At 39.1% G+C, this 27,120-nt stretch overlaps 1 long non-coding RNA gene across 1 annotated transcript in view; it reads right to left on the minus strand.

The window, feature by feature from the left end:
• Window positions 1-8,474: 8,474 nt before the first annotated feature.
• LOC128634273 (uncharacterized) overlaps window positions 8,475-27,120 on the minus strand; it is a 34,169-nt gene continuing 15,523 nt past the window's right edge. The window contains exons 6-8 of the long non-coding RNA XR_008397604.1: window positions 13,859-13,885; window positions 10,544-10,618; window positions 8,475-9,017 (exon numbers count right to left, since the gene is read on the minus strand). This is a non-coding gene — a long non-coding RNA (uncharacterized LOC128634273). The remainder of the gene's footprint in view (window positions 9,018-10,543; window positions 10,619-13,858; window positions 13,886-27,120) is intronic.

Genomic DNA, 27,120 nt, shown 5'->3' on the forward strand with positions numbered 1-27,120 from the left:
GTGTGTGGTGTGTGTGTTTGTGTGTGTGTGGAAAACAGCGAGTGCCCTTCAAACGTTCTGTGTGAATGTAGTCGTTGAGAGACAGTCCCCGAAGCAACGTGTATGCCAACTCTCCAGCAGTAGCAGCATTAAGAGATTGGGTTTGTGAAATGCCGACAAAATGCCTCTTGGACATTTGCGCTGAAGGTAAACAAAACCGCTGGCAGCCGAGCCAATCCCTCTGCCCACGGCGCTGTCTTCATCATGACAATGCCAGACAGACAGAGATGTAGAGGGGGAGAGAGAGAGAGAGAGAGAGAGAGAGAGAGAGAGAGAGAGAGAGAGAGAGAGAGAGAGTCTGAAAGCTTTGTGCTACTTTGGAGATCTGGCTCCTGAGAAGGAGTTTCACTCAAGTGTGTGTTTGTGGTTTTCTTTTTTCTCTTCCCGAGAACTCTCTGCTCGATATTCCATCAGAGAAATTGTTGGCACCATGCAGTCCAACTTGGCAAATTCATTAAGCGCTCAGTAAATTCATGAGTATTTGCTGAGCTCCTCATTCAGGCAGACAGATACAGAATAAAGCTGCGTTCACAAGGAATATTTGGATGTGTTGCTGTTTTGTCAACTGTATAAGTATTCACCCACCCAACCCCCAACCCCGCTTGAACGTTTCCACATTTTGTACTGTTAAAACTTGGAACTGAAATGGACATAATTTGAATTGTACATCATGAGTTTACACATAAAAGCCCAAACACAAAATCTATATAGTTAGTAAAGGTATTTCCCAATACAAAACCATAAGGTTGTGATTGCATTCCCAGTATTCACCCCCATTGCTATGAAACCCCTAAAGTAGTGTGCATTAGATGTCACATCAATAGTGGAAGTTAAACTGTGTGCAGTTAAAGTGTCTTGTGATCTCAATATAAATACACTTGTTCCTGGAAGAACCCAGAGTTTGAAAGAGAACACTGTACCTAAACAAAGAGAAAAAAGTTTTGGAAAAGAATTAGAGTTACTTTTTTTGTGTGTAAATCCAAATGTTGAACACCCTGTATAGCATGATTAAATCTGAGGAGGTCATCCACCAAAACTCCTTATGCTAAGATATTTATTTGCAAAATACACTGATTTTTCCCTCCATTTTCCCTCCATTATTGGTTATGTTGGGTAGATTCATGGCATATTACATCCCAATTACACCTATTTCAGTTCCAGGTTGTAACACAAGACATAGAAAAGTTCAAGGGGGTGAATACTTATGCAAAGCACAATACATATTTTGTGCTGATCGGAAAGTTGCCATGAGTCGAACCAAACCGATGAATTTAGCTTCTCCTACTTTTTACTTAAAATCGGCATGAATGATTGACACCCCACCCAAAAGCATTACCTAATGGTTATGTTAGAGTATGTTCTATCATAAGTTCAAGTCTGATGAACTTTAAAATGGATGACAAAGAGTTATGCCAATATTTTGTTTATGATTATTACCAAAAAATGACTTGTGAATGCAGCCTAGGTTTCCCAGTCTCCCCTTTGCATCACCGTTCAACATGTGCTCATATTTTCTCTTCTGTTTTAGTCCCATCTCCACCTCTGTGCTATCATGTGTTTGTTACTTGATTGTGTTCACCTATTCTGTGTTTCTTCTTGATTAGTTTGTCTATGTATACCCAGTTTTTTAATGTATTGTTGCAAAGTTTAATCTGACATTTCCTGGTTTTGACCTTTGGCTATGTCATGGAATGGTGGTTTGTCCAAAGATGTGCGTTTTAGGCTGACTGCCATCTCTAAATTGTCTGTAATGTGTATATGTGATTGTGCCCTGAAATAGGTGTGCCCCGCCTTGTGCCCCGAGTCTCCTGGGATTGGCTCCAGGCTCCCCTGTAACCCTGTGTAGGATAAGTAGTACAGAAAATGGATGGATGGGACCTTTTGGCTGTTTTCACCTTTTTTGGAAAATGGATTTCTCTTGCTTGACACTGGCTGCCTTTGTTTTGACTCATGTTATAATTACGATTGGTTGGATTTGCATGCTTCCTCTCACAGCACATTAAACTAGGGTTGATTAGGCTAATATAGGTGTACTTATGTGCAGCCAAGTCGATGTGTATCCCATATGATCATGTATACTTCATTCATTGTTTAATGCAAACTTTTAGGGGTTAGGGGCATGCTATCATTAGTATGAAATCAAGCAATATACAACTGCTGGATTAGGATCCGCACCAATCATTGACTATGTTTACATGGACAGCAGTAATCTAATTATTGACCTTATCCTGAATAAGACAATATTGTTATTAAGATGTTTACATGAGTCACTTTTAGAATATTCCTTTCATGTTCCCGTTTTACATGTTACAGAACAAAGTTCGATTAACAGCACACGTCATTACGTCACCGCGTCACGCCATCCAACGTTCCCTCCAGAATTTCACGTATCAACATATAGTTCGTCTTCGTTATGATACCATATACAGTTGTGGGTGTTTTTTATTATTATTTTTACGAACACTTCAAGTGCAGTTAATTATCTGTCATGCTGTACGTGCAAATAGACGACCGCTTGAAGCCGTGGGCTGCGTGGCCTACTATATGCATGTGTTTCACCTACTGTGTGGTAGGTAAGTACATGGTTTCGGACACAGCCGTACTGTCTTGTTTGCCATAAAACGGTTGAGCACTGCCGTGTGTGATCATGTCCTGTCGCAAAATGCGGTGAAACTCTCACACGACGTTAATAATGTAATTAAGGTGTTTACATGTCTGTAATGCACTTCAATAATGAGACTAAAACAGGAGTACTCCACATAATAAAAAATTGCTGTTTACATGGTAGTTTCTTAATCAGAATATTGTCTTAATCGGGTTAATGTTGGATTATTGTTGTCCATGTAAACGTACTAATTGACTTTGCTGCTTCTATTTATGAAAAGAAAATGGAACGTGGTCAATCAGTTTGTGAATTTAAAATTTTCAAATATTCTGCCAACATATAGCAAGGATGCAAAAACAGTGCAACAATTCTTAACCAAATAGATCAAATAAAGAAACACAAACACGCCCAAACAACACAACCTCATTTTAAATGAACAGGTAATCTAATCAGGAAAATTAAAATGAGTAAATTTCCCAAGCCCTCTTACTTCCTGCACTGAGCAGTGCTAATGGTTAATAAATCTATGCTAACATGGCTCTCTACATCAACTCAGGAAATTCATTTTAGCTCTCGGAACCATAAAACAACTTGTACTGTCTGTCATGTATTCACCAAATTAGTTATACAGAGGACTTTAAAAGCATAGTGATGTCACTAAAGTGATTGGCTCAGCACAGCCAATCAGATTCCTCCCAACTATACTGCAACATGAGACAGGGTTAACTTTGAAATTATTAATCACTATGGTATTAACAAAGCGACTGAGAGTCGTCCAGACAGCATGACCGCTCGACTCTGCAGGACAATTCCCTTTTATTTAATGTCTCCTTTCACTTTAAGGGGCACACGAACAATTATCATTAACTTTCCATCCTGTAGGGAGCAATCAAGTCATCAAACCATCAAATCTCTCTCTCTCTCTCTCTCTCTCTCTCTCTCTCTCTCTCTCTCTATCTCTCTCTCTCTCTCTCTCATACACACACACACACACACACACTTTGTTGAGGTCAGGTCTCTAAATAAATGATGCACTGGGTGTGTGTGATCTGTGTCACATGCTTGGTCTTTCTGTTATAGGAAAATAATAAACGACAGGTTATATATGATGCAACCTTACACAAAATGTGGAGTTACTCTTACAACCCCAAAGTTGATTATTTTACAACATCAGCAAACTGTTTATTCTTCTTATCCTACAAGAATTTAACAAGGATTGCATTTTTTTGTTTTTTTAGAAATTAAAAAACAACATGTTGTACTTTTGGTCAGTGTATAGTTTTGTTTAGTGTTGTGGATCATCCATGAATCAAGTTAGATGGGGCAAAAGACATCCAGTGCGAACAGATCTGCAGGTGGAAACCCTTGTTGATGAGAGATAAATAACTGCAATAACGACTCTTTACAACCACGGTGAGCTGAAAAGCATCTCAGAAAGTGTAACACGTCAAACCTTGAGACAGATGGGCTACAACAGCAGAAGCCCATCGGAGTTCTACTCTTTTCAGTGGAGGCTATCTATCTATCTATCTATCTATCTATCTATCTATCTATCTATTTATCTATCTGTCTGTCTGTCTGTCTGTCTATCTATCTCTCTATCTATCTATCTATCTATCTATCTATCTATCTATCTATCTATCTATCTATCAATCTATATATATGTCTGTCTAGTATCTAACACAATTCCCTCAGGAAAAACACAAGCGAAAAAAGAACAAAACACTGCTACTCTCTTCTCTCGAGTCTTGATGCAGGCCACTTCATACTAAAACGAGCATCTCGTGCCGAGAGTCAGATGTAACACTGAGCATTTACAGACCCAGCTGCGCCTACCCATAATGCACAGCAGGTTAACCATACCAGAACATATTTAGAATCCTTTTTATAGCACAGTTTCTGTGCGCTGAATATAACTATGAGTGTGGTCTTTGTTTTGAAGTTTTATAAATGCTTTCTTTTGAAGGGAATAAGTGAGTGTCTTTTAGAGACGAATGCGACTGCGTCCTTATTCTCCTCCACGCCGGTGTCACATGCTTGTTTCTTTGAAGGCCAAGACCATGACGGGTGGAACAGAGGCATTTCTGCGCTTTCTCAATGACCTCTTTTAATGGAGCGCACAGAGTGTCATCTGTCTGCTTTGTCTCATTATGTGGAGCCAGCCGTTCTTAGTGTCTTAAGGCTGTTTTAGGAATAAAAGAGGCATTTAAATGCACCACTCTTTGAAAAATACAGATCTCCCAGAGAAATTTCAGGCTAGGATGCAGAAAACTTGGCTAGTTTCATTTAAAAAGCAACCACATGCTCCCAGCTTTGCACTTTTCACATCTAGTGTCAACCAAAATACAACTTACTGATATTTCTTTTTTATTATAACTTTTCCTGTTCATGCTGTGAGAAATAAATATGAAACTGCGCAAAAAAGGGCGATTAGCATAATGCTAGTGTGGCCTGTGACTTCCCGTTTCTTTGTCAAGCCATGAATGGGGATAGAAATCTGCGACATGTCATTTCCCGTCTTCTTGCTTGGGATCGATAGGAAGCGCGACCCTGAGAATCAGCCGGTCAGCAACACTTTACAAAAACACACTCATCTCTCTCTTACACACATACACACACAGGGGGGTTGAGTGGAACAAAAGAGGCTGTGTGACATTTAAGAGAAAAAAATGGTCAATTCCATGAGGGCAGAAGTTTGTATAGAATTTATAGCAGTGCATTTTTTATGAGAAATGCATTGCAGCATGGCAATTGTAAGAAAAATGTGATAATTATACAGAAATTAAATAGTGTGGGTAGACTATGTGATGTCATAGTGTGTGTGTGTGTGTTTGTGTGTGTGTGTGTGTGTGTGTGTGTGTGTGTGTGTGTGTGTGTGTGTGCGTGTGTGTGGTGTTACAGTATGCGTGTGTGGTGTGTGAGAGAGAGAGGGAGCATAACAGCAGTGATCCAAAGTAAGCATATTTCAGTGTACTCCGTATGTGTATACTTAATTCAGCTCTTTTCCACACTTTTTCAACAAGTTTCTAAAACAAAAATTTTGATTTATAAATGCAGCATGCATATTTCCCTCACACATTTTCATGTTCAGCAATAGAGCTGATTTGTATTCGCACACACACTCTTTCTCAGCTTTGCTTTCTAATTATTATCTGATTGCTCATTAGACATTGTGTTTCTCCGTGTCTCTATTTCGTTAGCAAGCAGTTGTGCATCTGCTTGTGAAGAGTTTTTTTTTTTTTTTTTTTCCAGATTTTACTGTGTTCATGATTTAGATGGTTGTTTAAAGGATATACAGTACACGCACATACACGCACGCACACACATACACACGGTATATATATATATATACACACACACACACACTCCTTCCCCCCATCTTAGGTCGCATGATGTGCCTATGAGATCTCTTTCCTTTTTGGGGTAATGACTGTACACTGAGATTTGAAGGGCCGTTCATGACAATCCCATTTTCTGTGTAATTTCATGCTTGTCTTGTTGAATGAAGATATTGGCTGCCGTGAGGCGTCGGGTCAGAGGCTGCCGCTCCCCTCACTCCCGCTCCCCTTCCGTGTTTCCTTTCACTTGATGAAAAGTAATTCATCATTTACACCCCTGAATTCTGCCACTTTTTTCCCCTCCTCTCGCTCTCTCCGGAACAACTTTCTCCGCCGCCCCGGCCGAGTCCCCGCGGTACAGAGGTCTGCTGAAAGAGATAAATCGGTTTAATCCGGAGCCGGAGAGGTGGGGCGCCGGGTGCAGGGTGGGGGAGGGGGGTTCCTGAGGCCCTGAGCTCACTCAGACTCCTGATGGAGTGTGTCACCTCTCTCACTCCTGATGGAGTGTGTCACCTCGCTCGTCCACTCAGGAAGCCCGCAGCGACTTGGCCCGGACGCTGAAATTGATTTTCTTCTTCTCCCTCGTCTCCTCGTTGAGATCGGCTCAGCTTCCTCCGGTGGAGAGCTCTGACAGCTCGTGGAGGCCTTTTGACCAATCATTTGACAGGGATCACTTTAGAAAGCCCCGCCCCCTGCACATAGAAGTTCCACTTGCACAGTGGATTCAGTTTTCATTGTCTCTCTCTGTCCGTATACAGTTTATCTGCATAGCTACTTGCCCTAACATGCAATAATTAAGATATTAATGAAACTATAAAGACGTGCTGTTATAGGGAAATAATCAATGACAGGTTAGTGTGACTCGCCTTCACGTGAAACAGAGTTACTCTTCCCACCCCGAAGTTCATTTTGAAGTTGGCTTTCCTGTAATAGCACGTATCCTAAGTGTTTTACTCCTCTTATACCACAGCGATATGCCAACAATGGCAATTTTTGCATCAAAGTGTACTTTTTATCCAATTATAGTTTACTGTTAGTTTATAGTATAATTATGATGATTGTAATGTGTGAAGCAAGTTAATTTCCATTATCTGTTACATTATAGCAGCTATAAACAGTCTTTTCCTCAGCAGCCTTTCTTTTTTTCTCTCTCTTAGATAAAAAATGCAAAGCACACACTACTCTGCTCTGACTTTCTTATATGAGAAAACTTAAAATATCAACTTTACCTCTGATTAGCCAGCTGATTCAAATAAATTTCATTTAAAAACGCTGACATATTTGCTGGAGTGGGATTGTGTATGTCTCTATGGGTGTGTGTAACAATGTGTAACCTTGACATACATTTACAAAAGCTAATAAGCATATACATTTACAAAAGGAAAAATAAGAAAATTAAAGGGATGGGTAGTTTAACGTCAAACATTTTTTTAGTTCTCAGGTCTCCCTCTTAATCCTTTCAATCCGAGCTTCACCTCTCACTTTTAATATCAGCCTAGAGCATCAAATTCTCCCAACCTCTGAAAAACAGAAGTCAGCCTGTGTCTTCTGCATCTTCATTTTTTCTTCATTTAACTTTTTTTTTAATATGCTGATGCCCTCAGAACACAAATGAACTGAAGGCTGCCTCATCCTACATGTCTGTGCTGCAGCCAGCGGGCATACAGGTGCCACCCACCCACACACACACACACACACACACACACACACATACACACACAGAGAGAGAGAGAGAGAGAGAGAGAGAGAGAGAGAGAGAGAGAGAGAGAGAGAGAGAGAGAAGTAGAGGCCAGAAGGCCTATGAGCTGTTGTGCATGAATGAGCTGAGTGTTTAAGAGATTCATGCGCAGATGGATGCGGTGTGAGTGTCTTTGCTTAAAAATACAATTAACACTCCCTGAAGCCACATTCCCAGGACGAATATGAATGTTTAGGACAATGTTGTTTTATAAGCAAGTCATACACATACACATCATGTTCCACTACTCTCCTAAAATAAAGTAAGGAATGTACGTTTTAATGTAAATAAGTTGCTTTCAGAGTCTTGAATCCATTTGATTCCTGCTGTTTGATTCAGAATGACTCATACTGATTCACAAAAAAAGACTCTTATTTTATTATTGAACATGAGTCTGAGGAAAAAGACTTAGGTGTTGGAACGGCTGTTTATAGCTGCTGTAATGTAAGTCTAACCTGTTTTACAGATGTTCCACGATGTTAAATGTAACTTTAGATGAATAAAAATCATATCATATATCATGTGTTGTTCTTTAATTGATACAGTGCAATTGCTGTGGTGTAAGAGGAATAAAACACTTCAGAATGTGCTGTTATAGGAAAATCTTCAAGGTGGCAAGAGTAACTTCACTTCACGTCAGGGTGCACCACACCACCTCATCGATGATTATTTTCCTGTAACAGCAACGATGAACAGATTACCTGAAGCTAACGATGAAATTATTTACCAGAAATTCATCTTGAAATGTTCTGAGCTTTATTGAGTCAAACGCATCAAGTGAAATGAAAAGGCTGTTATGCTGTGCTAAACACACTCACCGTGGAACCCAAGCCTGCAGTGAAATCACTACATAACACACACTCTGACACACTCGGCCAGTTTAGAGCTTACAGGTCTGAAGCGCCACAGCTACGATGATTATTTACGCGCATGCTAACTTGGTTATCTACAAATGGAGGTGAAGCCGAGTGTTTGAATGTACAGCCGAGTCATTCCTGTCGTAAACCCTTTACCGTACATCAGACAGGCTTGAGCCATGTCGAAATTTCTCCTCACACTTCAAATTCAGCTCTGCAGCACACACTGATCCCAGAACAGCTTTCAACTCCGTGTTGTCACTTCAACCTCTCTGAAAACACTGAATCCAAATCAGCAGCTCTGAAGAAACGCTCCATATTTTAGTAAAGGGTGCTGAAAATTGGTCAGACCAGGTTCCTCGGTGCTGGCAAGCTTGAGAACTCATAGTAAATCTCTCCCTCTTCCTCTTCACACGGTGATAAATCCGTTAACTCGTGCCCTGTGTAGTGAAAGAGATAGAACATGTGAGGAAGCCAAATAATATCCAGTCCAGAATTTTACATCTGTCCCAAAACAGAAAAGTAGATTTCCTCAGAAGTGTGTAAAGAACTGCTGGCTTCACTTTAACACAACAGATGTGTTTCAGAAAAGTCCTCTCTCTCTCTTACAGTACTGCCAAATAGCAATAAACTAGAAAAGAGAAAAGGGAAGAGATAAATACAGCAAGAGTAAATAAACATAAAGTTAAATCACTCAAGGCAATGGTCATTCAGTCCTGTTTGTGTGTGTGACTCTCTCTTTATCAGTAACTGTCTCTCTCTGTCTGACTCTCTGTGTCATAACCCCTCTGTGTTTCTCTGTCTATCTCTCTAGGGTGTTAAATACAGCACTTAAACCTGGATTATCATTGTTCGAAACCCCACTTTTACCCCGGTAGAGGAATGCTTCACACTTGTAATTTAGAATATTAGCACCACTTTTTACCCGGGGTTACGAAACCCTGCTGGGAATCAGGTTTATAGTGTACTGTATGAAAAGATGCAGCGTTAGAATCTTACGGCCAGATGCTTAGCAACAGACACCCAATCAGATATTGAACAGCGTCTGAATCATATCACATGCTTCATACAGTCACAGTGTGTTGTGTAAACAGTAACTGCAGCGTTTGAGGGAAGAATGAAACAAGTAATGTCAAATGGTGATGGAAAATGCTTCATTTGGGGCGGGGAGGAGACAGTTTTATTTTTACAACTATGGTCAGAAAAGTTATTTATTCAATCCAATGGTTGCTGACAAAGCAAATATGCAAATAAGAAAGTTAAACCAGGGATTAGGACTGTACAGTGTGAAACATCAAATTATGAATAACCAGGATTAATTGTTAAACCCGGGTAAAGTATGAACAATGTGAAACTTGAAACAAGATAACCCAGGATTCCTTTTACCTGGGGTTTACAATGACCCAAGGTTAACTATTTCAAGTGTGAAAAGCCCTTCTCTGTTTCTCCGTGTGTGTGTGTGTGTGTGTTTGTCTGTGTGTGTGTGTGTGTGTGTGTGTGTGTGTGTGTGTGTGTGTGTGTGTGTGTGTCTGTGTGTTTGTATCTTTCTCTGTTTTTCTCTCCTTTCAGTTTCTGTCTTCCTAATTCTCTCTCTCTCTCTCTCTCTCTCTCTCTCTCTCTCTCTCTCTCTCTCTCTCTCTCTCTCTCTCTTGCTCTCTCTCTCTGCACGGATGGAACGCATAAAGAGCTCCTTGGCGTCTTGCAGACTTTTCTGACCTTCTACATTCTATACTTTTCTTTCTTTTTCATTAAATAAATGGCAACGTTGCAGTTTTAGGTGAGTTGAAAGTGAGTGAGAGATAAAGTAAGCAGGACACCATGGCCCCTTAGGTGGAGAAGACATCACACCCATGGAGGACAGAGAGATCAGCTCAGATGAGCCAAATTTGTTCAGACTGAACAAAGTTTCTCTCCCTTCCTCTTTCTGTCTCTTTTCCCCTCTTTCTGTCTTTCTTGTAGCACTTACAATAGACATGACTGTACACTCCTATACAGTTTCCGGTATCTCGGTCTCCCCGTTTCTCCATCTCTCTGCTCCAGGCTGCACCAAAAAAAAAAGAAATAAAGATAAAAAGTAATACTTCCCCATTCTCCACAGCGCCTTTCATCATTATTCAAAAAAATCATTTTTTAATGTAACGAAGAGCTCCAATCACGTCAGGCTCTGCCTGGATCTGATGCTATCATAATTACAATTAGATTACATTATTGTAATCAGAGAAAGGGGCATCGTTAAGAGAAAGAGCGAAAATTGCTTTAGTACTGAGCAAGCACAAAATTGGAATTAATCTCCATTTAGGCATCGTAGTCCTCTCTCATGGTGAAGCGTAAAAGCCAACCGGGTTCTTCCAGGCCATCAGGATGAATTAGAGAAAAAGTAGGAACTTTCTTTGCTTCTGACATTTACGTTTTTTGGGGGGGGTTTTTTGTGATGTTAGTTCTATTAACATCAGGGCTCTCGGGCTTTGAACTGACTACAGCGGAATTCATTATTTCTGTAATAAGTAGGATTCTGAGTTTATAAGCATGCATTAGAGGAAGAGAGAGACTGTATTAATTTGCTGGTTCTGTCACTCAAAATCCATGATGCTATTTGCACACTTTTAACAGTAACAAGAAGCTTATATTTATTTTGTCACAGATTCTCCTCTCAAGCATGTGATGCACTTTGCAGCATAAAAAGTTGCTGCTCTTGTTTCGTTTTATTTATGCTCTGGTCATATAGCTTTGTTTTGGTTTCTCTCCTGTCTCCTCCCATACCTTACTACTGGTTTGTTTCCATAATGTGTGCACCTGTTCTGTGTTTAATTACTATGCTTATTTATACTCTCATTAGTGTTCCTTTGTCTTTTTGTGAAGTCTTGCCGCCTGCTCATACGCATTACCGAGGCTTGTTTTCTTTCCCTGTTTGTTGTGTTATCATTTTGATTATGGATTATCTCTTTTTGACCCCTGCATTGAACCATAATGGTGAGCCACGTTGAGTTTATGCTCTTGTGTCCTGCCTCATCACACAGCACGTTACACATTCACTATGAAAGTACAATAACACAGTATATGATTCTATGTGGTTTAACAAATCAGTGAATTTGGTGGAATTTAGGTTTTTTATCATTTGAAACTAACTACTGGTTGCGTCTTCTGTCTAGAGTTTGCTGATGAATTTCATTCAAATAATGAATGTAAATTTGTGACCAAGAATTTTATCCATTTATTTCTAAATTGCTAGAAATTTCAGACATTTCTTCTTCCTCATTGACTTTAAGCTTTTTCTCATTTTGTTATTTCACCGTGCGAAAGTATGACCTTTACAATAAATTTTATAATACATAATACATATTGTCTTAATTGCTTTATAAATTCATAAGAGTTTTATTTAAGTGTTTTATTTCTCTTATACCCTAAGAATTTGCCAGCACTCTTTATTTATTTATTTATTTATTCATTTATTTATTTATTATTAATGAAAAATCGCGGGGCTTTTTATCTGTTTTTGGTTACAATTAATGTTGTGGAATGTCTTTGAAACAAGTTATTACTTTATAGCCCATTATAGCAGCTATAAACAGTCATTCCATGACTCTACTTTTTCTCTCCCTTGACGTTAATAAGCAAAAATAAAAATGCAGCTTATGATGTTCCCAAAAATAAACACAAAATCTTTTCTGTGGTGTAAAACTTACAGCTTTACCTCTTGCTGTTAGAAAGCGCTGACACAGGAGACTCCTTCCATAAAATGTTAAATAAACATCTCTTCACAGAGAACTTCACCATATCAACCATTATGCACATTTTTTAAATCAGTTGATGTGGCACGTCCATTAAGTTGTTACTATAGAAACGATAATGTATCAGAATGAGTGCACTGATATCTGAACAATCAGATTTGAGAATTCAACACCTCTGTGCTATAACTATACAGTAGTTATACCACACTGGATTACACTTTCTTTTCTACCTGAGAAGTTCTATTATTTTTCTTAAATGTCACAATTGAAGATATTCTCTAAACTGCTCTGACAGCTCAGCGATAATTCACTGATTAAACTTTACTTTCTCAACTTCCTCCTTCTCTGTAATTTACACTTTTCTTCCCTTTCTTTTTTTTTTTTTAGAAGCGGTCTAAGATTAATGTGTCTGTCTGTAAATTACACACTGTGTGCTCGTTTATCAGGTCAGAGCGTCCTCCTTTACACTTTAGCAGACTTTACCAGACACACACTATGAGACTATGAGCTTCCTTTCTTTTCAGGTTTGAAAAGTTTTATTGCAGTCTTATCACGTGTAATGATGTGATGTATAAAAATGGCTTAGATGTGGTTTAAATGTGTCTTGGTTGCATTTACATCTCTAGCTAGACAAAATTCTGATAATCAAGAGACGGTCATTAATGACATAGCAATAGGCTTTTGTTTATGATATTACAAGAGATTATCATTAACAACGTAAGAAGAGACGGTTATTAAAGAAATAACAAGAGACTGTCATTAACAACAAAATGAGACGGTCATTAACAACATAACATGACTGTTATTAATGATATAACCGGGTACTCTCATTAATGACATAACATCAGACATTTGTTAATCTCATAACAAGTGATCTCTATCCAGCTCTCTAGGATCTCTATCCAGATATAATCCTGCTACTTAAAAGACTGTCATTAATTACATAACATGAGACTGCCATTAACTATATAACAAGAGACTGTCATTGACAACAAAACAAGGCTGTCATTAACAACATAATATAAGAATATTGTTTTAACAGGTATCCTATTATTTCCTTAATTTCATATTCTGTAAGGGATAAAACGCAGCATCACATGCTGTAATAGAAAAATAATAAATGGCAGGGTGGCATGATGTGGTCCAACAGGAAGCAGAGATACTTTTACCATCCAGAAGTTTGTTCTTTTCTAATAACAGCATGTCCATAAGTGGATTATTCCTTTTATACCACATTTGTCAATGATTAATTTATTATTATTATTATTATTATTATTATTATTATTATTATTACAGAACAAAACATCATACTTTGTCTCTGATTATAGTTACATTTAATGTAGTGGAACGTCTTTGAAACAAGCTGGCGTTTATTATAACAGCTGACTATTTGTTTGGGGTTTTGTGTGTGTGTGTGCGTGTGTGTGTGTGTGTGTGTGTGTGTGTGTGTGTGTGTTTCATGGCCTTTGTGCAGCACGTGACCTGCTGCTGACTTTGTGACAGAGAGCTACGCTGCATGACAGGCCAGTGTAATTAAAGTTCCAATCATTTACCAAACTCAGTTCCGCCTGGCGTCAGACCTGCAGCACGTGGCCCCATATCGATTTCCACCAATGCCATCCAAGCATTAGGCCGGAGAGAGAGAGAGAGAGAGAGAGAGAGAGAGAGAGAGAGAGAGAGAGAGAGATTGATTGAGCATTTTAATCACTTTTTATATTGCAATAATGAGTGCATTAATGCAATCATGTAATCTGTCTGATGATTAAAATACAGTGCAATCCAGAGTTTAGTTTGGGTCACCAAGTTCTCTGCTTAATTTCTGACCATCATCATCATCGGCATCATTATATCATCATCATTGTGCACTGCTGCTATTGAAAGCAGGTTAGTAATTTTCCAATAAACTTGTGATAATTAGGTGATATGTTTAAGGAGAGCTCCAGGAAACACTTACGCTATACTACTACTAATAAAGCTACTAACATTGGTGTAGGACAACTTAATATACTGTAGCCCTGAGATAAGACTGTATTTAAAAAGACCCTATAATAGTAGCACTTTAAATCAACACTCTAAAACTGTCAACAAAATATCTATAATCTCGTGAAGCAGCCTGTCAACTCATTTACAATCAAATATCTTATATTTACCTACTAGTATACCACAGCACAGTTCTCAATTCTCAATGATGATTGGTCAGAAGTTGGTTAATTTTCTATAGCAGCAGCTCTGACACTAGGGCTTCAAGATTTCTATTAATGCATCTTAATACATTATCATTTCTATAATAACAATTACAAAGTGACTTGTATAATGGAAGCTTGAAGCAAGCAAATTTTTCGAAAAATCAATCAAAAAACATGCTTGATGTGCAGTGACATACTGTTTGTAAATAAATAAATAAAAATATTTGTTGGCAATTAAAAAACATTGCTGGCAATTTGCTATAGTCTGAAAAGAGGAAATCACTTCAGGACATGCTGTTATAGAGAACTAATCAGCTTCCTGGTGTTAATAGTAACTTCATTTCATCAAACCAAACTGTTGTTGATTGGATCCCTATAACAGCACAGCCTGTTGTGGGTTATTTCTTACAAATTCAACAACAATCGTGTCCAAATATTCATTTATTCATCATCTTATGTCTGTGTCTAGAGGTGGTTTAATGACTGTAGAGTGTCTAAAGAATATTACATGTAACTACAAATGGATTTTTAAAATGTAACAAATAAATGGATGAAAAATGAAAAAGAAAGAAAGAAAGAAATTTACATTTAAGTTGCACAGCTGAAGAAATGCATAATGGATGAATGTGGGAAACTTCTGCTTACTAAACTTAACCAGCTGGTGTCTTCAGCGCCCAAACGTTTAATAAGTATTAGTAAAAGAAAAGGTGATGTTACACAGTGGTAAACAGTCGACTGTCCCAACGTTTTTGAAGTGTGTTGCAGTCATCAGATTAGAAATGAGTTTATATTTTCAAAAATAATTTAAATTCACAGAGTAAAACATCAAATAATGTGTTAAGAATGTTTTCAATATAGTACAAGGTGAACTCTATTTTCAAATGACCCTTTTTGTTTGTTTGTTTTTTTGCATTTTCCATACTGTCCCAACTTTTTTGGAATTGGAGTTTTACACAGAGGCAGGGATAGCGCTTGTAACTTTTTCTTATAACTTATTTATACCCAATCCAAAAAAAAACCTCTCTAATACTTACTCAAGTTTTGCCTGAGATCAGGTAAAAAATGTGGACATGCAAGTGAAGCAATATGTTTAAACAGACTTAAAAACTCTAAAGCGCTACACTTAACATCTCTCTCTCACACACACACACACACACACACACACACACACACACACACACACACACCATCATCTTTGCTTTTCACTGTGTTCTTTTTAGCCTGCTGTACATCATCACGGGATGGAGAAGAGATTTACGAGCTCTTCAGATTGAGGTAGAATTATCAGCTCACTGACATACATCTTGTGATATTTAAAATATCTGTGTGTGTGTGTGTGTATGTGTGTGTTTGCAGCAGGGGCTCATCACAACCTGAGAGTTAAAACCTCATCTGTCCTCCTGTGATCCTTACAAATCGCTCCTCCTTCACTCACAATGTGTCATTGTCGTTCAGCAGGTTGCAGTTGTAGGACTTTAGAAATCTGTCTCTCTCTGTCTGTCTGTCTCTCTCTCTCTCTCTCTCTCTCTCTCTCTCTCTCTCTACTGTGATTAGTGTGTCAGACATTAGGAATGCCAGTTTGCCGTAATCCCATCCCTCAGGCTTTTGAGCTCTACAGGTATTAGCTCTCAAAATAATCCGCAGTTCCTCAAGGAGAAAGCAGTGACGGTTTTAAGTTCAGTCTGCTAGGTGCGAGCTTCACTCCCTGACAGCAGCGATGAGACGTGTGGAGCTCCGTATGAGCCCAGGATCTGACAGAGTAATCTCAGAGTAGCGAGCGCTGCTGTAACACCTCGACATGCCAAAATTGGCTTTCTCCAAATCATATTTCTTGCATAAATATTTAATGTACACCTTCATTGAATCATTATTCTGAGCCAAATATAAGAGGTGGGAATTCTAGATCTTTTCAGCGACTCAGATCAGCCGACTCAATTTGCCAATTCACTCCCAAACAACGTATTGCCACTATTTGTTCTACAGTATGAGCAGTTCAGTTTGTCCAGTGAAACCTTCAAATCTTCTTCCCTGAGAAGAGTCACATTACTCAACACTCTGCTGCCTAACCCAGTAAGACTCAGTACCACTGCACATCAGTCACTTTTATATTATGGAACTCGTTTTTGCTGCCAGTATAGCTGCTATACTTGTGCTGTTACATCACACAATAGTTTACAGTTTACAGCTCATGTTCTGTGTACTTATTGTCTTGCGCTTGCACTCATTTGCACTTTATGTGGTCCTGTGTACTGGTCTGTGCTGCACCATGGTCATGAAGAAACAACATCTTGTGGTAATGTATATAAGCTATATAGAGGAACGACAATATAAACCCACTACTCCTCCATCCTGAAGACTTTCCAGGTATATCTTAATATCTTAATCAGTTTATTATTAGGTTTAGATTATGTGATGTGTCTGATCAGCTGTTACTATAGAATATAGTACTATATTAATATGTAATATGTACTATAGAACATATTTCAATGAGCACACTGATTTAAACCTTGCAGATGGAGACGGGACTACTGTCATAGCCACCGTTATAGAAATTTAATCAGCACCAGAATTGAGAAGTCAACATCATTGCTTTGTAAAGGTCAGTGTTGTTTGGTCACATCATTACTTAGTTAAAATAAAAATAAAATAAAGATATGAATCAAGGATAAAGGGTGGGGTTAGAGAATTGGTGTGGGAGAAAGGAAGGGTCGAGTGGGGCAGATTATGAACCATGTGAACACACAGAGGGCAAAAGCTCAGTGCATCTGCTCACATAGTATACACACACACACACACACACACACACACTCACACACGTCCAGCAGCACAGATGAGGCATGTCTTCAGGACACACAGAGAGAGTGCCAGTTTAGCTTCCTTGTGAGGCTGCATATGGTCCTCTCTCCCTCTGCCCTCCTTTTCCACACCCCTCAGGCTACACATTGAGAAAAAGAATGCGCTCCTTCATGTACTGTACATTCCTTCATATGCCAGTGATTACATCTTCATCTTTATCTTCATCTGCATTGCTGCCCTGTACAGGATCACGCATTTTGCCACAGGCTGCTCCGACAGTACATCCATCCTGTACACTTCAGTGAAGTCTGTATAATTAAGCATATCAGGTGCCTGGAGTCAGAGAAAAATGCACGGGACCCTTGTGGCATTTGTTTTCTCTCTTTCTTGCCATTATGTTACTCAGATTCCTTTATAAAGAATCAGAAAACAAAAAGCATTTAGAATGTAAACTATTTTTCTGCATGTCATACAGTATATAGTGCTAGATCAAGCTTTCCAATCAGACCATTGTTATCTTACATAAGCTAAAATAATATCTTTGGTAAAGTGTTGTCTCGTATACTCTGGCTAAGCCGTAGTGTAACAGTTGTATTGATTTAAAACCTGGTGCATTCATACAAATTTTGATTACTGTGATACGGTCCCAGGAGGCTCAGCCAATCAGATTTTATGACATCTGTTTGAGGGTAAAAACTTTGTAAATTATAATTAATAAATGTCTTTAGGTATCCATTTAAAATTAATATTTATTAGGTGTTACAACATTTCATTCATTTGAATAAAGATTAGTGTGCCTGTTCCAGAAGCAGCCATGCAAGCCCAAGCCATGACACTACCTCCACCATGTTTCACAGATGAGCTTGTATGTTTTGGATCATGAGCAGATCCTTTCTTTATCCACACTGGCTTTTCCATCACTCTGGTAGAGGTTAATCTTGGTTCCAGAACTTTTGTTGCTCATCTCTGTATTTCTTTTTGCGTGTTCCAATCTGGCTTTCCTGATTACTCTGATGGGGTCACAGGGGGCACAGCCAATCAGATTTTAGGACCAACCAACACTGTCTGTTTGAGGGTAAAAACTTTGTAAATTAGATTTAATTCATTAATTAATTTACTTATCCATTTAACATTATTAATATTAGTCTTTTTCATATTTCAAAGTTTCCTCTAATACAGAAAATTTAAATTTAATATAAGTAAAATTTTTATACATGCAAAAGGACCTCAGTATTAAAGTTTCAGCCGCTGTGTTTTCCCTCTTCGCTGATTTTTCATGACGTTTTTCATTGTGAAAGCGTAGTGGAGTGTATTTGTGTTTGACAATAAATCGTGAGGCGGATTAACACAAGAAACACTCCCACGTTTGATTCAATTTCCATCTGCCAAAGCTTAGCTCGAATGATTACGGGTGTATCTGCAGGATTGGATAATTCCGGTGCGGAGAGAAAGCTTACACCTGCTCGGGAGAATTAAGCTGAAGCCTTAATGAACATTTAGACCCGTCAAGCACAGCAGATAACTGCACTTGCGAAACCTGCACATCCGCTCGACACTTAATTCCAGCTGAGACACTCCACACACACACACACACACAGACACACCTGTGTGACTGAGTAAAAACTGAAAATTCAGTTGTCAGTGTTTTTGTATGAAGATGCAAAATGATAATCCTGATTTCATTTAATAATTCTTCCAGTATAGTCATAATGTTCCACAGCATTAAACATAAATATAAGCGGATAAAAGTATCATTCTTTAATTAATAAACGAAAAAGAAGAATAAAACACTTCTGGATGTGCTGTTATATTGTTTTGGGGTTTTTTTTACTGTTAACCTTTCGTAAACCTAGGACATTTTAGATTTTTCATGATTTTTCACGTTCAGTTCCAGGGCCTATCATTTCAGGCTGAAATGCAGCATGGCATTTTTTTCACGTGGTTTACATAGGAAAAACGTATTCCCAAGTGTGAAACACATTTTTTTTTTTCATGTAAGAGACCCAGTTGAAATGTGATGTCAGTGAGAAAGACGGCTGCCTCTGTTTCCTCTCCTGCTTTTCTCCACTCTACTCATCTTCGCCCCTCCTTTCTTCCACCCGACTGCATTCTGGAGCGTCAGGCGGGGGAGTGATGAGGCTCCACGCTAAAGACAGTTAGCGGATGTTAACTTCCCACTGCGAGAATTTCTCCAGGTCGAATGGGAAGCGTTCCACTAATCATCCGCGCCAGGAAAATACCAGCTGCGGCCTGTGCCAGGATGATCGCTCTCTCAGACCTCTTACCGCGCCGCGTGCTAAATGAAAAATCTGCCGTAGCCCCGGGGAGACGGGCCGAGCCGATGAGCGCGCAGGGTGTTTACGTAGACGCTGCGACGCTGCGCCCTGAACAGGTTTTCTCCTCCGCTTTTATTGTGCAGAAAAAAAAGAAAAAGCAATCACAGAAGCCATTAGGTTAGAAAGAGAAAAAAGAGAGCAGGAAAAAAGGAAGAAAACAGTAAGAAGTGCGAAAAAGATCAATGTATTTACACGTTTCATTTGCGGTGAGCTCTTAGAGGCTCATTAATTTAACGCAACTCCACAACTTCTGTCCCTGAATTGTTTCAACCTCTCCTCTCCTGTCAAACACCCACAGAGCCACACGCAATTACAGTACATATTACAAGCAGCAAAGAGGAAGAAATTCCCAAGATGCCATATGTTGCTCGATGGCTCGTGCCTACTGTTTCATCAAAAACTGAAAAGCCAAACTCATCAGGGAGTAGAGGTAGGAACGTGTGTGTGTGTGTGTGTGCTGTAATAGATCTCTATTTGGAAGCTGGATGTAAGCGCTGACAATAAGAAAGCCGCTCACCGTCAGACGGGCCTAACAAGGGCAGTGAATTTAGACCCATTAGACCTCTGAGCCCCATAACGACCAATCAGCTCCATTGGATCACCACAAAGGGGGGTACAGGAACAATTAAAAATCTTCTACACACACACACACTCACACGTAATAACACAATGATAGATAAGTCTTGGGGTCAGCGTGAGACTATCTCTCTAATTCTGTTACTCTGAAGCATGTTTTACATTGTGCAAATTGTGGTTGTAATTTTTTTGTTTGTTTGTTGTTGTTGTTGTTGTTGTTGTTGTTTAAAGATTATTACTCCGTAGATCATACATTATCATGTCTTCTCCATGTCACAGTTAACTGTATATGATGAAGATCTGCTAACGATAGACCTGGAATTAAAGAACTACAATCAGCAGGATGCTGAAATGAGGACTTGTAACGAATTTTGAAAAAAGCCTCAACAGGAAATAAAGAGAAGAATCTATTACACCGATAGACCACTAGACAGCTAAATGGTAGCTATACTAATCCATGTCCTTCAGTATGAAAAAATACTATGTTTATAGCTACAATTACTCACAACTAAGTAACCTTGCCAATTTGTCGCACAGATAGCTAGCTAGCATAGTTTGCTCAGAAAGATAACATTTTGCTAACTGAATCCAATTGTCTCTCATTAGACTCTCATGATAATATTGGATAAGTGTGATAGACACTTGTGCTTTTGTGATGGTTACTTGCAGCCTAGAGAGTTATCAAAGCTAGCTACATAGTGGTTTTATCTTCAATTGAGGGTCTGGTTAGCAAGTGTAGCTAGATAGGTAGCTAGCTATATCAAACAGCAGATATAGTAGATTATAGTATAAATATAGGTATGTTTGCTAGGCAGCTGTGTGCTGTGATGATGGATACTTATCTTGTGTGCAGTGTGCTGTGATGATGGATACTTATCTTGTTAGCTACATAGTGGTTTTCGATCTATTGATCTGTTTAGCCAGTTTAATCTATGTATCTAGTCAAACAACTAACTAAATCAAACAGCACATATACAGTAGTAGCCTGGACAGTTTGTGTTGTTATGATGGTAACTTGAAGCCTATCTAATTATCTAGCTAGCTACATTGATTGCAGTTGCTAATCAGATCATCGATCCTAGATAAAATGGTTAATATCTTCCTGTTTTGAAAGTACTCAGTTACTACTGATCATTTTGCTAGTTTAAAGGCTTAGTGGTATCAAGATAGAATATATCAGAAAGATATTTTTGATCATGGGGGGCACGGTGTCTTAGTAGTTGGCATGTTTGCCTCGCACCTCTGGGGTTGAGAGTTCAAATCCTGCCTCCACCCTGTGTGCTGGAGTTTGCATGTTCTCCCCATGCTTTGGGGGTTTTCTCCAGGTACTCCGGTTTCCTCCCCAGTCCAAAGACATGCACTGTTGGCTGTTTGCCATTTCCAAATTGTCCATAGTGTGTGAATGGGTGCATGAGTGTTTGTGCAACTGTGCCCTGCAATGGGCTGGCCCCCCTCCTCATGCCCCTAATTCCCTGGATGGCCTCCAGCATCCCAACAACCCTGTGTAGGATAAGTGGTACAGAAAATGGGTGGATTTTCAATCATTTTGATCCAAAAATTGGCAATACTAGGCAGCATGGTGGTGCAGTGGGTAGCATTGCCAACTCAGAGCTCCAGAATACCCGGCTCAATACTGAGCTTGGGTTATCGTCTAGGAAGTGTTCTTCCTGTGTCTATGTGGGTTTCTTCCGGGTTCTATTGTTTCTTCTATCCTCCCCAAAATAATGCTGCTAGGTGGATGTGTTCAAAGTCACTGCAATGGATTGGTGTCCTATTGAGGGTGTATTTCTGCCTCATTCCCATTATTCCTGAGATAGACCCTGACCAAGAGTCCAGGGGGATGTCTCCCTTTTGAGTCAAGTTCATCTCAACTCTCAAGGGTTCTTCCTCATGTCACCTCAGGAAGTATTCCTTGCCACCGTCTCATCTGGCTTGCTCATTAAGGACCTAAACCTAGGGCAGAGGTACTCACTGGTTAAGACGTCAGTCTTCTGAGCGGAGTGTTGTGAGAACAAATCCCAGCACCAGCAAGTTGCCGCTGCTGTGACCTTGAGCAAGGCCCTTAACCCTCAATTGCTCAAATGTATAAATGAGATGAATGTAAGTTTCTCTGGATAAAGGCACCTGCCAAATGCCATAAATTTCTGGAAATCTTTTTTGTAACAATGCCAATTGTTAAAAGCACTGTACAAATAAAATTTAATTGAATTTTATTGAAAAAACCTTCCAACAGAACATCTGGTCTAAAACTGCTCCCAAATCTCAAAGGCTCTAGAACCGTTTTGGGGCAAAATCACCAAAGAATTTGTCTCCATTTTGCTATTGTTCAACACAAATCAGTGTTTTTTTCATCCCAAGCAAGCAAAGCCTATCCCTTTGGTTACGGTCAATCTTTCCAGCAAACACTCAGAAAAGCAAAGGTGGTATGTTTTGGAAGCAAAACAGTGCCAGGGATGAGGCTATCAGTACCAGAGACAATATAAGAGCTCAGCCCTGTGATAGCGCTAAGCTAATTCTCCGAAAGGGATTGATAAATAACATTGGCACTTTGAATAAGTCCATCTTCCTGTTGACCAAACACAGTGGGTGCAGGATGCTGCTGTTTTTAATCCAATTGGCGCCCAATGTGTAAAGTAATCTATGCCTTAGTGAGAGCTCAGCGTCTCTCTCTGTGCTGTGTTTGCCCACAATGATAAGAATGCCAAACGAGAGAGATGGGCTTTAGCTGCTATTCTTCTCTTCCATGATCTTTCTCTGTCGCCGTTTATCACCCTACCTGTCTCACAGACCTATTAAAGATTAAGGTCACTAGCAGTAGAAGCTGCTCAGTGCCTTAAACATTTTTAAAATTCATAAGTCAAGAAGCTTAGTCTTTCTCAGCGCAAGTCTTCATAACAATGAGGGCTAGGATACTACATATAGGAATAGCTGACAGCAGGATTTTTTCTCTTTACCAAGGCTAAATATTCATGCAGTTTGACATGCCAGAGATTCTGATGGACATAAATCCCATCCAATCACATCACAGTCATATTTCTGATCAGAGCAAGGCATAACATATTGCACAGACTCCAAATGCGGAAAGAATAAATCTTTTATAAGTATGTAGAGAGAAGTAGCATACAGTCTGTTCTGTGGCCCGCTGTTAGTATCTCTATTTATTTATCTTTAACCCTTTCTAGCACCATTCCATTCCACCGGCAGAATGGAAATTAACATACTGGACATTTTCAATCAGCATTAAAAAATTAATAATTTTATCGTCTGTTATATGATTAGTGAGGACACTGTTGGGTTTCTGTTTGTAGAGTATCATGACTGTGTTTTGCTGCTGGTCAGCAGGGCGATGAGAAATGGGAGGGGTGTGAGCCACCTGCTGGGCAAACAATTCACACACGCAAATAAAAAGTTTGCCCTCTGGTTATGTAATATTTTTGGAAGGAGTCTCCACTGTCAGTGCTTTGTAACAATCTGTACGTTTTCTGACATGGGAAAGTCTTCAGGACAGAGCAGTTGACACTTTGGGTTGGCAGATATACAGATGTGGATTGTATAATCATAATCAACAGCTCCTTTTCTAATCACATTCACCTGACAAACATCTGTGGTGTAAGAAGAATATAATACTTCAGGATGTGCTGTTATTGGAAAACAATCAACTTCTGAGCGGTAACAGTAATTATCATTTATGATTTTCCTATAACAGGACGTCTCAGAGTGTTTTACTCCTTACATATCAAAGAAACATAGACCACTAGGGTAATGTACAATGTTGTGCACATTGTACTTACTCCATTACAACAATGCAGCTCCAGTGAACAAAAAAAGCATGCCTCTGCTCGTTTGTCATTCTGCCAGATGTAACGCCACAAATTGGATTGATTTACACATTGCAAGGTTCCCCTTCTCGAGCGTAGAACCACTGTGGCCTAGTTTTCCATCTGCACCACGCTGACACACACAAACATACACGTGTCAGGGTTGTACGCTACTGCTCAGCCCTATCCTGGCTCGTCTCTTTGAAGAAGAGGAGCATATGTAAGTTAATGGGCCATAATGGAGTGTTTATCCAGGAGAAACCTCAGGTTAAAGGCAAGCTGGAGATCAGGATTTATCCGAGCGCACGCTGCCTTCATTAAGGAGCACATCTGGACGCGTCGAGCAGACGGATGGGCCAGGAGAAGATTCTCTACAGCCATGGCGCTATCAGACTGAGTGAGCCACATACACACATATACACACACACACACACACACACACACACACCCATATGTCATGTTCATTGGACACGGAGCATGATCAGGCATCGTTTTCTTGTTCACATTAACATGTTGCTCAAAGCTTGTATCTTATATTCTACATCCATAATGGAAATTTTGATGATTTTGTAGAAACAACCTCAAGCTCATGTTTGTACTTTGTTATCATAAGTAAGACTTTATATGCTATATATACAGTATGTGTGGTGGCCTGGGAAAACCTTTCACATCCTGAAACAATTTCTCCTATATATAGTTCTGAAAACAATTTCTAGCATTTTAAAGTGAAAAAGGAAATAATTACATTTAAGATTTCATCCCAACTACGGAGCAGAAGCATCCCAAACATTTTGACAGCCAGTATCTGATTACAAACTGAATTGATTAGTCTGGTGTCCATTTCACTATCCACAATTGTGATCCAGTTGTAGCTAGCAATAGCTAGCAAGGTTTTAGACTAAGACTTTAGATCTTTAGCCTGACTGGCTATTTTTACCACTGTCTCCGTACACAACATTTTCTTTGCAGGAAGATAGCATAAGCAAGATTAAACAGTAAACATTTTCTCATTATTTTCGATTAAATATATTTATGGTTTCTTAGAGCTGAGTATATATTTTTTATTTTCCGTCACTGTTTGCCAGAATTCAGCCACGGTGACTGATGTGTTTTCCCAGAACACCACACATATACTCTAAATCAGGCAGTTAATTTCTTATTACTTTGAAACTTGTGATTTAAGAATTCAAATAAGTGATTGGATTTTGTTCGATTCCATTTGAGTGAAGGCCTAAGAAGAATTACGAATGCTAATCTTAACTCTAACCTTAACCGTTGTTTCTTCGAATACACTCTAAAAAAATTCTGGGTTTTTTTTTTTTTAGCCAAATGCTGGGTTGAGCCTTTTGGGTAGTTTAATTGGGTTATTTTCTCAGTCTTGGGTAGTTTTTGGGTAGTTTCATGTAAGCCAACTGCTGGGTTAGTGGCTGGGTCATTTTCACTGACAGTTGAATCAATGCACCCCTCCCCCATCCCGACGCCTTAGCCCAGCTCCTTGGGCCAAATCAACTCACGCGGACTGTTTGAATTCACCTCAGGTGGAGGTAGTGGTTTTCACATGTACAGACTGTTAGATTTATTTGGAGAAACAAGGTTCATGTTAGAGATGTAACGGTATGAAAATTTCATATCACAATTATTATGACCAAAACTATCATTGTTATCAGAATTATCAGGGTATTGTTCAAATGTACTGAGAATGTACAAAAAGTACTGATACACACAATGAAATCATTTAAACATGTTTTATATTTGATTATAAAGTGATGGATGGTTGTAACTAGGCTTACACCGATAGTCTGTGTTCCCAGTGTTACACGGTGTTCAGTTGCACTCCGATTACATCACTTACCCACCGCAGCACCGCCCCCAATGTCGTTTTGCATTTTTACAGTAATAAAAATCATTTCGTTCAGTTATAGAACATGGCAGAAGGCATGAAGGACCTTCCAAGGCATGAAGAACCTTCCAAGAGGTTTTGTGACTGTAAGTCATTCTCTTCAAATGCTATTGAGCTTTAAATTATGGTATATTTTGTGTATGATCCCATTTGGTAGTGAAATACATGCCAAATTTACACATGATTTGATAGTTTATTTTATTAAATACCAAATGCTATTGAAGTTAGAAACGTGTACACCAATGTCATATGTAACTTTAGAGACAGTCCCTTAATTTGCGATTATCGACTGTCCAACGTTAAGCCAACTTTATGCCAGTCTTTCTCCCTCACTTTTAAATCACTTATGAATGCTTGTGTGGCCAGGCGCATTTCACTTTTGCTTTCGAATTAGTGGGAAATTTGGGAGGGGCAGCAATTGCTTTAATGATGGGTTCATTATTATTCTTAATGAAAAACACAACAGCAACAAACCAATATAATGACAAACTTGCTTATATTAAACCAAATCTTCCACCATTATCTTGTCATTCAGCTCGCCTCAGTGTTCCTGTAAGTCAGCTCGCCTCATTTTCATCACGTGATAAATGAAATCTGACTCCTGCTGATCTGTGCTGCGACTCTGACTCATTCGGCTCATGCTGAATTGAGCAGACGCGTTCGGTTTTCAATTGTAGCGTTTTCATGCTCATAAAACAATGTTGCATGCTGCACCTGAGTCAGACTCATATTGTGTGGACAGCATTTACCGCGTGTTTTACAAATCACGATAATCGCACTCGGTTTTAACGATAAGTAAATGTGACACTGTACTGTCCCTTCTGAGAATTTTATTGGTTTTACAAGTAGCTTTGGCTTACTTGTTTGTAATGCCCACTGGATCGTAAGTTGGTGACTTTTAAACGTCTCCTTTGATCAAAATCTGGCATTTTTGTCTTAAATATATCACTTATTTGAGTCATTTACTTCAAAGTCTATATATAAACACCACTTTAGAAGCTCTAGCAATACATTTCTGAACACCTTGCTGTGTTCAGAACATGTCCAAAACCTCTCCAGCTAAATGTGATCTCCTCCTTTATCACTTTAACCAGTGTTCAAATGTTTATCACTGTTTGAGGTACATGAGAAAAAGCTCAACATATTGCAGTTTAGGAAGATCTGTAGATTTCAGAACTATACATTATGTAGCAGAAAATGACA

Source organism: Ictalurus punctatus, chromosome 12, assembly GCF_001660625.3.
Source record: "Ictalurus punctatus breed USDA103 chromosome 12, Coco_2.0, whole genome shotgun sequence".
NCBI lineage: Eukaryota > Metazoa > Chordata > Actinopteri > Siluriformes > Ictaluridae > Ictalurus > Ictalurus punctatus.